General features: G+C 50.8%; 1 protein-coding gene across 1 annotated transcript in view; it reads right to left on the reverse strand.

Annotated features, from left to right (window-relative positions):
- Window positions 1-7,905, reverse strand: part of SLC25A22 (solute carrier family 25 member 22) — a 52,331-nt gene extending 44,426 nt beyond the window's left edge. The window contains exon 1 of the mRNA XM_051804204.1: window positions 7,796-7,905. The gene's annotated coding sequence lies outside the window, so the exon portion shown is untranslated. The remainder of the gene's footprint in view (window positions 1-7,795) is intronic.
- Between the last annotated feature and the right edge of the window lie 4,581 nt (window positions 7,906-12,486).

The raw sequence follows: 12,486 nt of genomic DNA on the forward strand, positions 1-12,486 counted from the left end.
GAGTGGCAGGAACAGCAGGTAGCAGTAGACACAAGGAGTTGTCGTGCCAGTGAGAAGTGTAGCGGGCACATTGCCTTGGGAGACTAACAATGGTTTGGCAATGCAGGAATCAGACACATGGTTCTGCTCAAGACTTCTGGGCTGCATTGCACCACCCCTTCAGAGTCAGCTGTGGCTACTGACATGGGAACCTGCCTGCCCCACAGCAGAGCCACTCACGAGGTGAGGCACCACTCTGCTGCTGCCATGGTTAGTGTCAGGACCCCAGTCCCATCTGGGGAACCCATGTTCTCCTTCCCCTGCAAGAGCAGTAACCTCATCGGGGGAGAGGAAGAGGGAAGGCTGGCCACAGCAGCCAGCTCTGCGGGAGTTCATCAGAGTCCCCAACCATGACATGGAAACCCTCTCCTATCGCACGTCCTTTCAAGCTGCCAGCAAGCTTGCCAGCTTACATATATGCAGAGGTGTGTCCAAACAGCACGTGACCTTTAGCACAGCTGATCCATTTGTTTCCAGCTCCAGACCAGCTCAATTTGCACTGACACGGGTCCCGGTAACTGCACCCTATGACCTCCCTACAATCTCGCCCGTGTGCCAAGCAACACCTCAGAAGCTGCACAGCAGCTCCGCAGCCTCTCTCCGTGAGCTGACCCCACGCCTCTGCAAACTGGCCATCGCCCATCTTCACCAGAGCAGCCTGACAAGCGGGCACAGCTGAACCTCACCACACCAGAGACCTGGCAGAGCCACAGAAACTGAGTCAGCAGTGCGCAGGTGCCTCCCGAGCACATGGATGCTGCAGGAGCAGCCTGCTCAGCTTCCCAGGAGCGTGCTGGCAGGCTGCACGCTGCACGGCGCACTTGGGCGCGCGCCCACACACAGCTCAGCAGCGGCCTGGCATTTCTTCCCCCCTTTCCAAAGTCAAATTCAGACCATCTGTTGAAGTATTTCTGCAACTCATCCCTCTTTCAGGAAGGGCCGGGGGCTGATTTTAGTTGTTTATATAGCGTCTGGCATTTCTGTTGTGCTTATCACTTCAGTATCCAAGCTATTTCCTTCAAGCTCTCCATTAGTTGTGAAGAACCAGAGTGGGGCACTGGTGATTCTACATTGTAAGTTTCTGCAAAAAATAAAAAAACAGCATTAAAAAGACAACAGTTGCTCAGGTCATGCACACATTTAGTTGCTAACAAGACGAGTGGGACAGTTCAGGGGAAGGGGGTCTGGCCATCACAATGAGTTTTATGTCCATTAAAAAAACTACTACCCCTAGAAAACAGCCTTATAAACAACAGCTACTCCCAAAGAATAAGATGAAACAACAAGTGCACCTGTTGCCTTAGAGAGAAGAGCTCAGCTTACCCAGGGCATGGAAAAGGAAGCTACTACCCCTGTCTTGAAAAAGCCAACACAAATTGAAAAAGGAAATTTAACACCTAGAAGAGGCCATTTACTACATCAGATCATACCTTCTGCAACAGCTGCCATTGCCAGTGTGTACAATTGGCAAAACCCTGGAAGCACTTCTGTCAGAGACAGAGTCAGAGACAGACATTTTATTGCTTATCCCAGGTCAAGCTCTAAATCTGTAGAAAGGAGAAAGCAATACCCAAATTCACAATTAGCCCCTGACACAGCCTGTCCCTAAAACACAATTAACTTCTTTTTTATAAATCCCTACTGCAGAGCAAAGAGTGCAGCACTGAACAGGGCACCAAACATGCTCCCAGTCTGCACATGGCCTTGAAGAAGGTGTTTCCATCCCACCACACCTGTCAGGCAACAGGGAACTGCCCTCTGCCAAAGAGAAGATGCACTGCCCCAGACTAAGCACATCACAAGCTACTGCTTCCTTCCATGTGCTTATCCACACAAAGCCAGCACTCCTCCTGGGAGGAGCTTCCACACCACACAGCATAGCCCTTGTCAAAGCAAAAGGGCTTCACTGGAAGTTGAATTCAGAAATGCAGGATCAAGCTACTGGACTTCCTTCTGGCTTGATCCAAACCAACTGCTCACTTGCACAGCATCTCTTTCCTACTAAAATAATTTGCTGAAAGTCCCCTATCTTTGTTCTTTAACTAAAATAGAAAAACACATACCTTCTCTCTTCCCAAACACCTCCTCCAAGCCAGTTAGTCACTCAGTGCAGAAGCACCAGTGACCTGTATAAGAGAGGAAGATTTCCTTCTCCTTCCCTCTCCCCACCTTGTCCACAAAGCTCCTCATAGCTGGGACAGCCTTTAAATTGAAAGTATGAGCCCCAACCACGGAGTCAAACTCCAGGTGGGGCAGGCACAGTCTTCGATGTGACTACAGTCATGTCCAGCTCCTCGAATGTATGCTATTCTGGGAAACTCACAGCTTGGTTAAAACCAGCCTCTCTCCTCCTGCCTCTGGAAAAATGCCTCTGACACAGGAAAGAAAAAAAATCCAGACAGCTGTCCTGATACATCATACACCAGCATCAGTGCCAAAGGAAGGAGCAGGGCACAGGGAGTTTTGACAAGACATAGCCACCCACCCACAAGAGCACTACCAAAATGAGAACAAGAAACAGTGACAAAAAAAATTAACAAAATAAAATAAGATTGCATTCCTGTGAGCAGCTTACCACAGGCTGCACTAAGTTAAGATCAGTCGAGACCCCACAAATTAAATAAACAGTATCCCATTGCATTTCTTCTGATACAGAACAAGCAGCACTGCCTGGGTGCCTCTCCCTTCCCCAAGGATATAATCTCCATGTAGACAGCCCTCCTCAGACAGCAAGTGTTCAAAGCTTTTATATTTGCAGATGTGTAAGAGGAAACTGCCAGACACAAATCCAAACCACCTAGAGTGACAAGGTCTTTTCACTGGGTTTGTCTGGGGTTTTGCCTTGTTTTCTAGAGCTTTTGTACCTCCCGTTACTTTATTTTCCCAATAACTTGAACTACTAGGCAATCAATACTGCAAGGTTAAAGCAACATCCAAGTTTGGCATTGGACAGCTCAATCCACCTCCTTCTTCCCGCTATCTTTGTGCTGGAAAACAAACAGAAGGGGACAGGAAAAAAAATATTTATCTGCTGTTAGGATTAGCTGGAGCAACACAGCATTAGCTCTAGCAACCCGCCACACTGTTAGCTGGATATGGCCAAATGACAGTCCCCAGTCCAGTCAGGCACAGCCAGAGCACTCAGCCTTGCCAAAGGAGGATGGCTTCATCAAATCACAGGTACCAGAGAAGCTGAAACACACTGCCCTGTCAGATCTCAGACAGCTCTTTGGCAGAGGAGAAGAGGAGCTTGCAGTCACGTCCTGATGTCTCACTGCAGACACACAAGGCAACCGGCTCCAGCTGGAGTCCACCAAGCCATTTGTGAGGAATGCCACGGTGTTCAACATGTTCAAGAGTAAAAAATAAAAACAGTGTACTGCTTTCAATAGGTAGCATCCCTAGCTCCTTTGCCATGATAAGCAATTGACAATTCCAACTCTCCCAGCTTCTAATTGTGCAGATGTTTGGCCACTTCTAAGAAAGCCCAAATATGCAAAAACAGGCATCAAAGCAGGCTTTTGCATTTCCTGAAAGCACCCTTAAGGATTTAGGTGAATGCATACACAGATGTAAAAGGAATAATTACCAGTCCTTATGTACCTGCAGTAGCAGAAGGCAGGATGCTGTGACCAGGCAATTTCTTCCCCACATGCACTGTTGCTATCGAAGGAGCAGTGCAGGCATTTGTCCTTACACAGTGTTGCAGAATTAAACACAGGAGTAGAGGCAGCTGGGAGAAAAGCGTGTCCAACTGGAAGCCTAAGAGGACATTAACAAACTTGTACATGACAGGCTAAAAAGGCTTTGAGCCCAGGCTCTTCCTGTTGCTCAAGGGCTCCCACATGATGGCTCAAACTCCGCTGGTGCAAACCAAATTTGCTCCACTGCCTCTGCCAGAGCTACATCAAGGGTGAAGGAGCACAGCTCTGAGACACCACTGACCTGCCAGAGCTGCGTAGAAATTTCATTCTGGGGAAAAACAAAGCAAATAAAAAATAAAAACACCCCGTCAACAAAACAACAGGGGAAAAAATCCTGAAAAACGAAGGCCAGGAAGAAGGTAGGCTTAGGAAGAAATGCCTCTCTGTTCTAGAACAGCCTATAAAAGGGGAAACTGCAGAAAAACCCTTCACAGGACATTAGCACCCTACCATAATACACATGAACTGCAGCACTCAGGATCACAAAGAAATTCATTTGTCCCAGACATTCCAAATCCAGTTTGGTTACACATCGTCTCCCCATCACAGGCTCTCCTAAACACCGGAACAAAAATATTTTGCATTTTTACTCCTCTTTTCCCTTGAGGCCTAGTTCAAAGCTCTTCTGTGTCATTCTGGCAGCACAAAGTGATTTTAGGCAGATAAACCCAGCCCATTAAGAGATACACCCTGTATAAGGCATCTTGCTGGCACTGGAAAGTTGGCAGCGCAGAAGATTTGCAGTTCCCTACCCCCAAGTGAGCCCAAGGATCAAGTGACAAAAGCAAGAATCATGCTGGAACAAGGCAGACCTGCTGCCAGCCAGCACCAGGGGACCTGAGTCCCTCCACAGTTATGTTCAACGCTGATAAACTTTTCTTCCCAACACACAAGCCTTGCATCCCCTGGATTTCACAAGGACATACCATCTTCCAGGAAGTGTGGTGAATCTGGCAATTACCCTCCAAGAGCATTTTATTTCCACAGTGGGGTGAAAGAGAGTCCAGAGGTTTGCCAACATCTGTAAAACATGTAACCAGCAGCCCAGCAGCAAACCCAAAGCCCGGCCCCTTAGAGAACCGGAGATGGAGACCATGCAGCCTTACACCACACCAAGGCACTCCCTGCTGAAGGAGTAACTCATCAGTCACTCTTACACCCTCCTGTCTGCAGATTATTCAGATAAAATCCAGAGTGTATTAAGGAAATTTCCCTGTCTGACTATCCAGGAGCCACTCCAGCAGTCACACTCCCACCACCCCAGATGGGCCCCAGCAAGGGGCTGCTGGGACTGAAGCCCTTTCACATCGCACGGCTACAGTGACCTGACAGGTGTCCCACTTGTCTCCCTGCACACTCCCCACTCACACAGTCAGACTTACCAGCTCAGCCCTGGGTTTACCACAGCAGAGTCTCAGATGTCTGGATCCTTAGAGGAATTAAATTGTGGTGCAGCAACACAAAAAACCAGCTCGAGATGGTGCCTCCTGGGAGAGACCCCCAACAAAGGCTTTTATACTCTTACAGCTCGGACACCCAAACAGTCTGGGGTCTTCCTGCTGCCTCTGAATGCCTGGTCACCTGGCCAATGCCAAAGGTCCCTATACCCTTTGCTGTGCATAGGGTTGGTATCTGGTTATAGTTCCTTGCCTGAGGCTCCCATCATTTCCCCCCACCACGGGCACAACCTGCAGCTGCACACCCAGCTATCAGCACTAAACATATTCCTCAAGAAGTGCCAAAGACAATTAACTGTTTCCACACCATTGCACACTCTGCAATGAGGGTGTTCCCTAGACTGGGCTTTAGCCGTCGTGGAAAAGCTGTTCTTAGGGGAATCTGTGGAAGTGGACCCCTGGTCAGGGATGCTGGCTCTATGAGTACGTTTTACTGTAGCTAAACACAGCACATTTTCCCACCTAAAAACGCTGCTGCCCTTCTCCAGAAAATCATGCCCTCCTACTATTTCACAATTCTCAGAATGATAACAATTATGCAAGAACAACTGCATAGGCACATGAAATGTTTACAGCTTCTAAGCAAAACTTTCCCCATTATAACACCCTCATCAGAGCACAGCTCCAAATCCTCATCGCACCCCAGCTTCAAGGCACACCAAACACCAGTTGCTGCATCACAGTGCCATCACTCCATCACTCCTTTGCCCTGCCAGAGACCTACAACACAAAACATGATGCACAAGTGAGCAGGGGGCTGTTACCACATGTACATGCTGCTGTCACCTTGGTCAGCCAGGTTGATATTTCTACCATCTTGCCCACTAACTTAAATACTGGCAGGAAAGGAGGAGCAAATGGCCTTGACAAGCTGTCAGTGATTTCTACTTTTTAGTAACCTAATACAGCACACTACCCCTTCTTAAAATGGCAGCAGGAGGATCTTCTAGGGTTCTGGCATCTTAGTAAGACATTAACAAGATTGCTGGACATCAAACAAGACTGCAGACTTTCCTTCAGAACAGAGCAGGGCTCCAATTTATGACACAGATTTGTTCCCTATTCCAATTCAGCCAGCCATCCTTGTCAACGTTTGCCACCACCCTCAAAATATAACACTCCTTACTATGACAGGCACTCGGTGAACAGATGAGCCCAAGGGCACAGCACCAGAAAAAAACTGCACCTGTGTGAATAAGAAGTAGTAGCACGCAGTTAAAAAATCCTACAGGCAAGACACTCAAAGGGGTAACTCCTCATTATATCCTGGCGTTTATTTTCTGGGGAAGAGGTTAGAGTAACTCCTCCTATTAAAACTAGTCTACATGTTCGACGTAACAGCCCGCAAAGCAAAACACAAGCAGCGGACAAGAAGACAACCACCACCCAGTCCCACAGGATACACTGTTATCAGGCGAGTACCACTATAGTTCAATTGCCTTTTGTTTGCATTTGCCAGAAGCGAGTTCTGAGAGGCAAAGCCACAGTTACTTGCAGTGATCAAAAATCACTGCAGATATCATCCCAACTGCAGCAGCAACGCCACGAGGTCAGATCCTAACAGCAGCGAGAGTCTCAGAGATGAACATACTATGGTAAAAACACTTAGTATTTAACTGTAAATACTTAACAGCTACACGATATTAGGCCCAACAAATATATCTGGAATCCTGCTCTGACACCTGGCAAAGTGTAGAAACTAAAAGCTGAGAGGCTCTGCAGGAGAGAGGCCTGGGGCATTGGAAAATCCGATTTCCACAACTTTGCCTTCACCCAGCAGGAGCACAGCAGCTGCAGAGGGTGCAGCAAGAGAGGAGAGGATGCTTGGGGTCCAATTCCCGGGGTGACCTTGAGGAAATCCCACAGTCTGTCCGTGTTTCCACTTTCCCCATCCACTGAATGAAGAGCACAATAACCTTGACCTACCTCAAAGAGGCACAGATCTGGCTTAGGAGAGTCTGGAAGGAGCTCAGAGGGGCTTAGATGCAGGACCCTGCCCCGCGACCAGGGCGGCCAGAGAATCCTACGAATCGCCCCAGAAACCAGAAGCCCCGGAGAAATTCTGAAGCCGCTTTCAACACAAAAAGCAGCAGCTCCGCGGCACTAAAGGGCTCAGTGGCATCGCACACGTGTCACCCGCAATTTCCCCGGCGCGGGCAGGGAGAGGAAGGCGCGCCGAGGCTGCAGCCCCCGCGCCCCGCAAGGGCAACCCCCGCACCACGGAAAGCGGGGGGCGACCCCCAGGGCCGGCAAAGGGACCCCGGCCCCAGGGAGGAGGGGAAGAGCTCGGCAGCCTTAAAACCCCCAGGGTGAGGAGGGGAGGTGGGAGGTCGGGGGAGCTCGGAGCTGCCGGAGGTACACAGCGGGCCAGGGCAGCCCGCAGCCCCCGGGGCGAGATGACGGCCCCGCAGGGAGCGGGGGTGCAGGAAGGGCGCCCGGCACAGCCCTGAGGTGAGGGGCCGGGGTGAGCGGCGACGGGGCCAGTACAGCAGGGGCCAGGCCGGGGGGGGAGACTGGCACCCCGGCGGCAGGAGGGGTGCCGGGATGCCCGGCGGCGCTTCCGGAGGGCCGGGGAAAGGCCGTACCCGCACTTACCGGGGCGGCGGCGGCTCCCGCCGGGGCCGGGGACGGTGCGGCGCGGGGTGCGGAGCTCCTGGCGCGGCGCGGCCCGGCCCGGCTCAGCTCTGCCCCCTCCGGCCGCGCTCGGCGCAGGAACAGCCGCCGCCGCCGCCGCCGGTCCCTCCCCGCCGGGGCGGCCGCCGCGTCCCCATGGCAACGCGGCCGGGGCCCGCCGCCGCCTCCCCCGGCCCGGGCCCAGCCTGCCGGGCGTGCCCCGCCGTGCCCGCAGCCCGCACTGCCCTCCGAGCCCCCCGGCCCCTGCCCACAGGCATCTGGCGAGGCGGCACACGGCGGGACACGGGGCGAGCGACGGTGCGGCGGGGAGAATAATAAATCTGCCATCTGTACCCGAGGGAATGGCCTGAAGCTGTGTCGGGGGAGGTTTGGGTTAGATATTAGAAAAAAGTTCTTCAGCCGAACAGGCTTCCCAGGGAAGTGGTCACAGCGCCAAGCCTGGATGAGTTCAAGGAGCGTTTGGACAATGCTTTCAGGCACATGGGATTCTTGGGGATGTCCTGTGCAGGGCTAAGAGGTGGACTCAGTGATCCTTGTGGGTCCCTTCCAACTCAGGATATTTTATGATTCTGTCATTGCCTTCAGGATAGCGACCTGGCCGTTGGGTCACCGTGCTGTGCTGCCTGCTGCCCCACAGGACAGCTGACAGGCTAAAGGAGGACATCACTTTTGGGGCTAGCAGGCTCCATCACAGCTTCAGGAGGTTATGGGGCCTGAGTCCTTGCTGGGACAAAACACTCATGGGGACTGTTTCAGCACACCTTGGAAACTAATCATGAAGGCAAGGAAGACAGCAGCAGCCAGACAGATCTCTGTGCCTCTTGGGATGACCAAGTTCTTTGCTGTGAGAGTGGTGAGGTTGCCCAGAAAAGCTGTGGATGTCTCATCCCTGGAAATGTTCCAAGGCCAGGCTGGATGGGGCTCTGAGAAACCTGGTCTGGGGTAAGGTGTCCCTGCATTTGGCAGTGGGGTTGGAGCTAGATGACCTTTAATGTCCCTTCCAACCCAAACCCATTCTATGATTCTATGACATCCACAGGTGCAACACCACCAAGGAGACAGGAAAAGATCTCCAGGGGAATATATTTGTAGGCACCTCCCTTACTGCTCACAGACACCCAGCACTTGCCAATAAGAGACACAGTGAGTGTGAAGTTACCGGCTCTGCACCAAGGGCTCACAGAAGCTGGCAGAGCACAAATTCACAGTTATCAGAGATGATCAGAGTGCCTACAAGGATGCTACCAGGAGCATGTAGGGCTAATGAGGACATTGTGTACATAGAGGAAGCGACAATTATGTGGAGTCGTGATGAACAGCCCAGAAACATCACAGTTGTTCACGCACCTGAAAACAAGAGGAGCTTGTTATCACAGTCAGGGACCTGGATCCCAAGGTGAGAAAAAGATGTAAACCAGAGGCCAGCAAAGCATGGGAAGCCAAGGCTAATGAATTGGATGTAGCTGAAAAGGGGAGCGGCTTGTGTGCTTTTCAACCTGGACTGGTCAAAGCATGAGAAGGTACAGCACAGGAGGTGGAAAGCTCACTGCAGAAGGGTGGTGCCTGACCAAGGAAGGAGACCTGTGCACTGTGGCCATTTTATGGGCATATATTGGATGAGCATCTGGCACAGAAGGAAAATGCAAGTGCTGTGGGCAGAGAGCTGCCAGCATAGTCTGTCCAGCCCACAGTCTTGTCTCCACCATGACCTTGGAAAAGCAAGCAGGGAGGCAAGGGTTGCAGGCAGGCTGCTGTGACAGGCACTGATATGGGGCTCCCCCAGTTTGGGGAAGAGCAAAACAATGTGGGGGAGCTGTGGTCACTCCTTCTCACTCCCCAGCTCCAAAACTCCTTCCCACTCCTTTCCTTGGTGGTGGCACATCCCTGCTCTGCCCTGTTTTGTAAAGGCATCAGTGGGTTTCACTGTGGTATACCAGCTCAGACAAAAGCTGAACTGACCTCAGCAATTTGACTCAGATTTTACTCAGATTTTACTCTTTATCACAGCATGCCATGCCATAGATGTACTGGTAGTACCATCCCCTGGCAAAGAAGAGGTTAACACTGTCCATCTTTGTGCGGTGTCTTAGGAGGACTGCAATCACACGTTTTTATTTTTGGTTCTGCTGCATAAAAACAACTGCTCTTTGTAACCTGCATGGCGCAAAGGACCCATTTCTTCCGGCAGCATTTAAGAGAGGGCATAAAAAAAGGAAGCAGAGGAAGAAAGTTCACATTCAGTGAGTGCAGGTTGTCAAGGTTTCCTCTGCTTTCAGACACAAATTTTTTCTTCTGACAGACACAAGAGAGATTTAAAACTGTTCGGCACAGAGTGGAGCTTCAAAATCAGCAGTGTCTGTGTCTGATACAAGACGAAGAGCAGAGCTCAGGACCTCCTGGACAAGGCAATTTTGTTGTCATCATGGCATACATGGGGGCATTATACCAAATTTGTGTTTGGCTCATCACAAAACTCACTCTGTGTGAGTCTCAAAATCCTGTGCTGCTTTCAGCCTGGCTGCCAGAGTGGCCGTGGGTTGGTTCAGCCCTGCAAGGACATGGGTCAAGTTCAGTCTGCTGCAAAGAAAGAGGCTTTCATGAGGTTGCGTTTTTCAGCTTCCTTCCCCATTTGCATTGTTTTCTGTTTCAATAAATCATGGAGTGCCGGTGAAATCCCCAAGCACCTGATGGGTGCGGTTATTAAACCAATGCTTAAAAAAGCCAGATTAGGCAAGCTTGGGCACTGCTCCCTTGGCCTGGTGGCCATATATGTTATGCCTCTTGGGCCATACATGACTATCAGAACATTGGTAGACAATTTAGCTGATAAATATTGAAGAGGCAGTAACATAATTAGCACTGGTCAACATTGTTTTCTGGAAAAATCAATCTCAACTGAACCTGATCTCGTTCTCCATTGGGACCACAGGATGTGTTGCCAAAGGTAGCGACACAGAGGCACTAGGGGAGACATTCAGCATCTGACTGCTGAGAGTACAGCCAAACAGCATGAATAAAATGAACAGATTAACAGCTAGCCATTGGTTTGGATGCTGGGAATCACCCAGAAACCACTGACCCAGCAGGTCTGGTTTCATTTTCTGTGCAGATACTTGATACTACAGAAGTGAGAGGGGATGTAGATGCAGCTGGGGACTGAATGGGAAGTGAGAAAAGGACAGCTTTAGCCCCATCCTCAGCTCTGTTGTCCCTGAAAGTTCAAGGCTGCAAGACCACGCAGGTGAACCAGCGTACATAGTCTGTCCCCTCTGGCCATTGCTCCTTGGAAACAGCCTGTTCTTCTTAGTAGCTATTTGATTCAAATGCCTTAACAAATAGTAGGAGGAAAGTCCTTGATGCTCAAGGCACACAGGTGTGTGTTAAAAAAAAAAAAAAAAAGTAGAATTTTCCTCCCTTTGTGAGGGACTTTTAGAGCTGCAGGGTTGACCCTGGAGTGCTAATGGGTAACATGTCATGAACTGGCTTACAAAATGGCCCAGCTCCTGCAACACATCCTGCAGGACTGACAACCTCCAGTAAACACCAGCATCTCACCAGTGCCTAGCACTCATGAAGCTCCAGCCTCAGGGCTGCCTGACACCCAACAGCCCCCATTCCACCCATCTGTCCACAGCGTGTCCCACAGCAGCAGTGCCTCGGCTCCTTTGGCAGCCAACACAGGCTCCCACACTCAGCACAGAGAGCACAAGGGAAAGCAATGTTATGCCTTGCACGCTTATCTCCTGCAGAAAACAGCAAGGCACTTTTGTTTATTGAGTGCCGATGAATGGCGCTGTCTTGGCTGTGAGATCGGTCTCCAGATCTCACTCTGAGCACAGCTACTGGCAGGGAGCCCACAGCTGCAGCCACTTATTGCCCCAGGAGCCTTTCAGCAGGGCTTTCCCCCTCTTCCCAGGGAGAAAATGGCCCACAGTATCCCACAGTATGCATTCTCCCTGTGCAGAGGTGGCATTGGATTTATGGGCCACTGCAGGATAGGGAACATCACTCTTTCCCCCTGTGGTGTGTGGCCACATAATGCCAAACAGTGCAGTTTGCTCCAGGACCTTTCAACGTTCCTCACCCTCCACAGCTCATTCGTTCTTCTGCCCTTTCAGCAGATAACTATGGGAAACCTGTAGCCACATTAGGCTGCTTTGCTGTTTCTTGGTGGCAGAAAGGTGGGATGGGTCCATCCTGCCAGGATGGAGGGGGAAGTGGACACTAAGGACATTGCTATCCTGCCATGGGTGAAACAGCTTGATCTCAGGGAGAGTCAAAGTTTTCCAGGCTTGCCACCTCACAAAGAGCTGCTGCCACCTCCTTCAGAGCCATGTTATTTTGAGACCCTAAAGAGCTGATGGATCCATCTGTGACTGCCTCTGCCCTCCAGCCATCATTGATGCACAGCAGTTGACACAAAATAGTCTGTCTTTGCAGCAAGATTTCCTTTTCCCTGCCCTGACTGCAACCTAGTCATCTGTTGTAAGGGATTTTTGAGAGGGAGACGCTGTTTTCTTGCTCCTCTCAATGCACCAGCTTGAAAGCTTTGCCGGGATTGTCACTCAGCCTGATGCTCCTGCAACATATGAAGGATGTGTCAGACCCCAGGAGACAGAAACTTGCAGAGTTGAGAGGGAGCAGCTACAACC

The sequence above is a fragment of the Manacus candei genome, unplaced genomic scaffold (assembly GCF_025592945.1).
Source record: "Manacus candei isolate 608988 ecotype Guabito, Panama unplaced genomic scaffold, ASM2559294v1 h1tg000060l, whole genome shotgun sequence".
NCBI lineage: Eukaryota > Metazoa > Chordata > Aves > Passeriformes > Pipridae > Manacus > Manacus candei.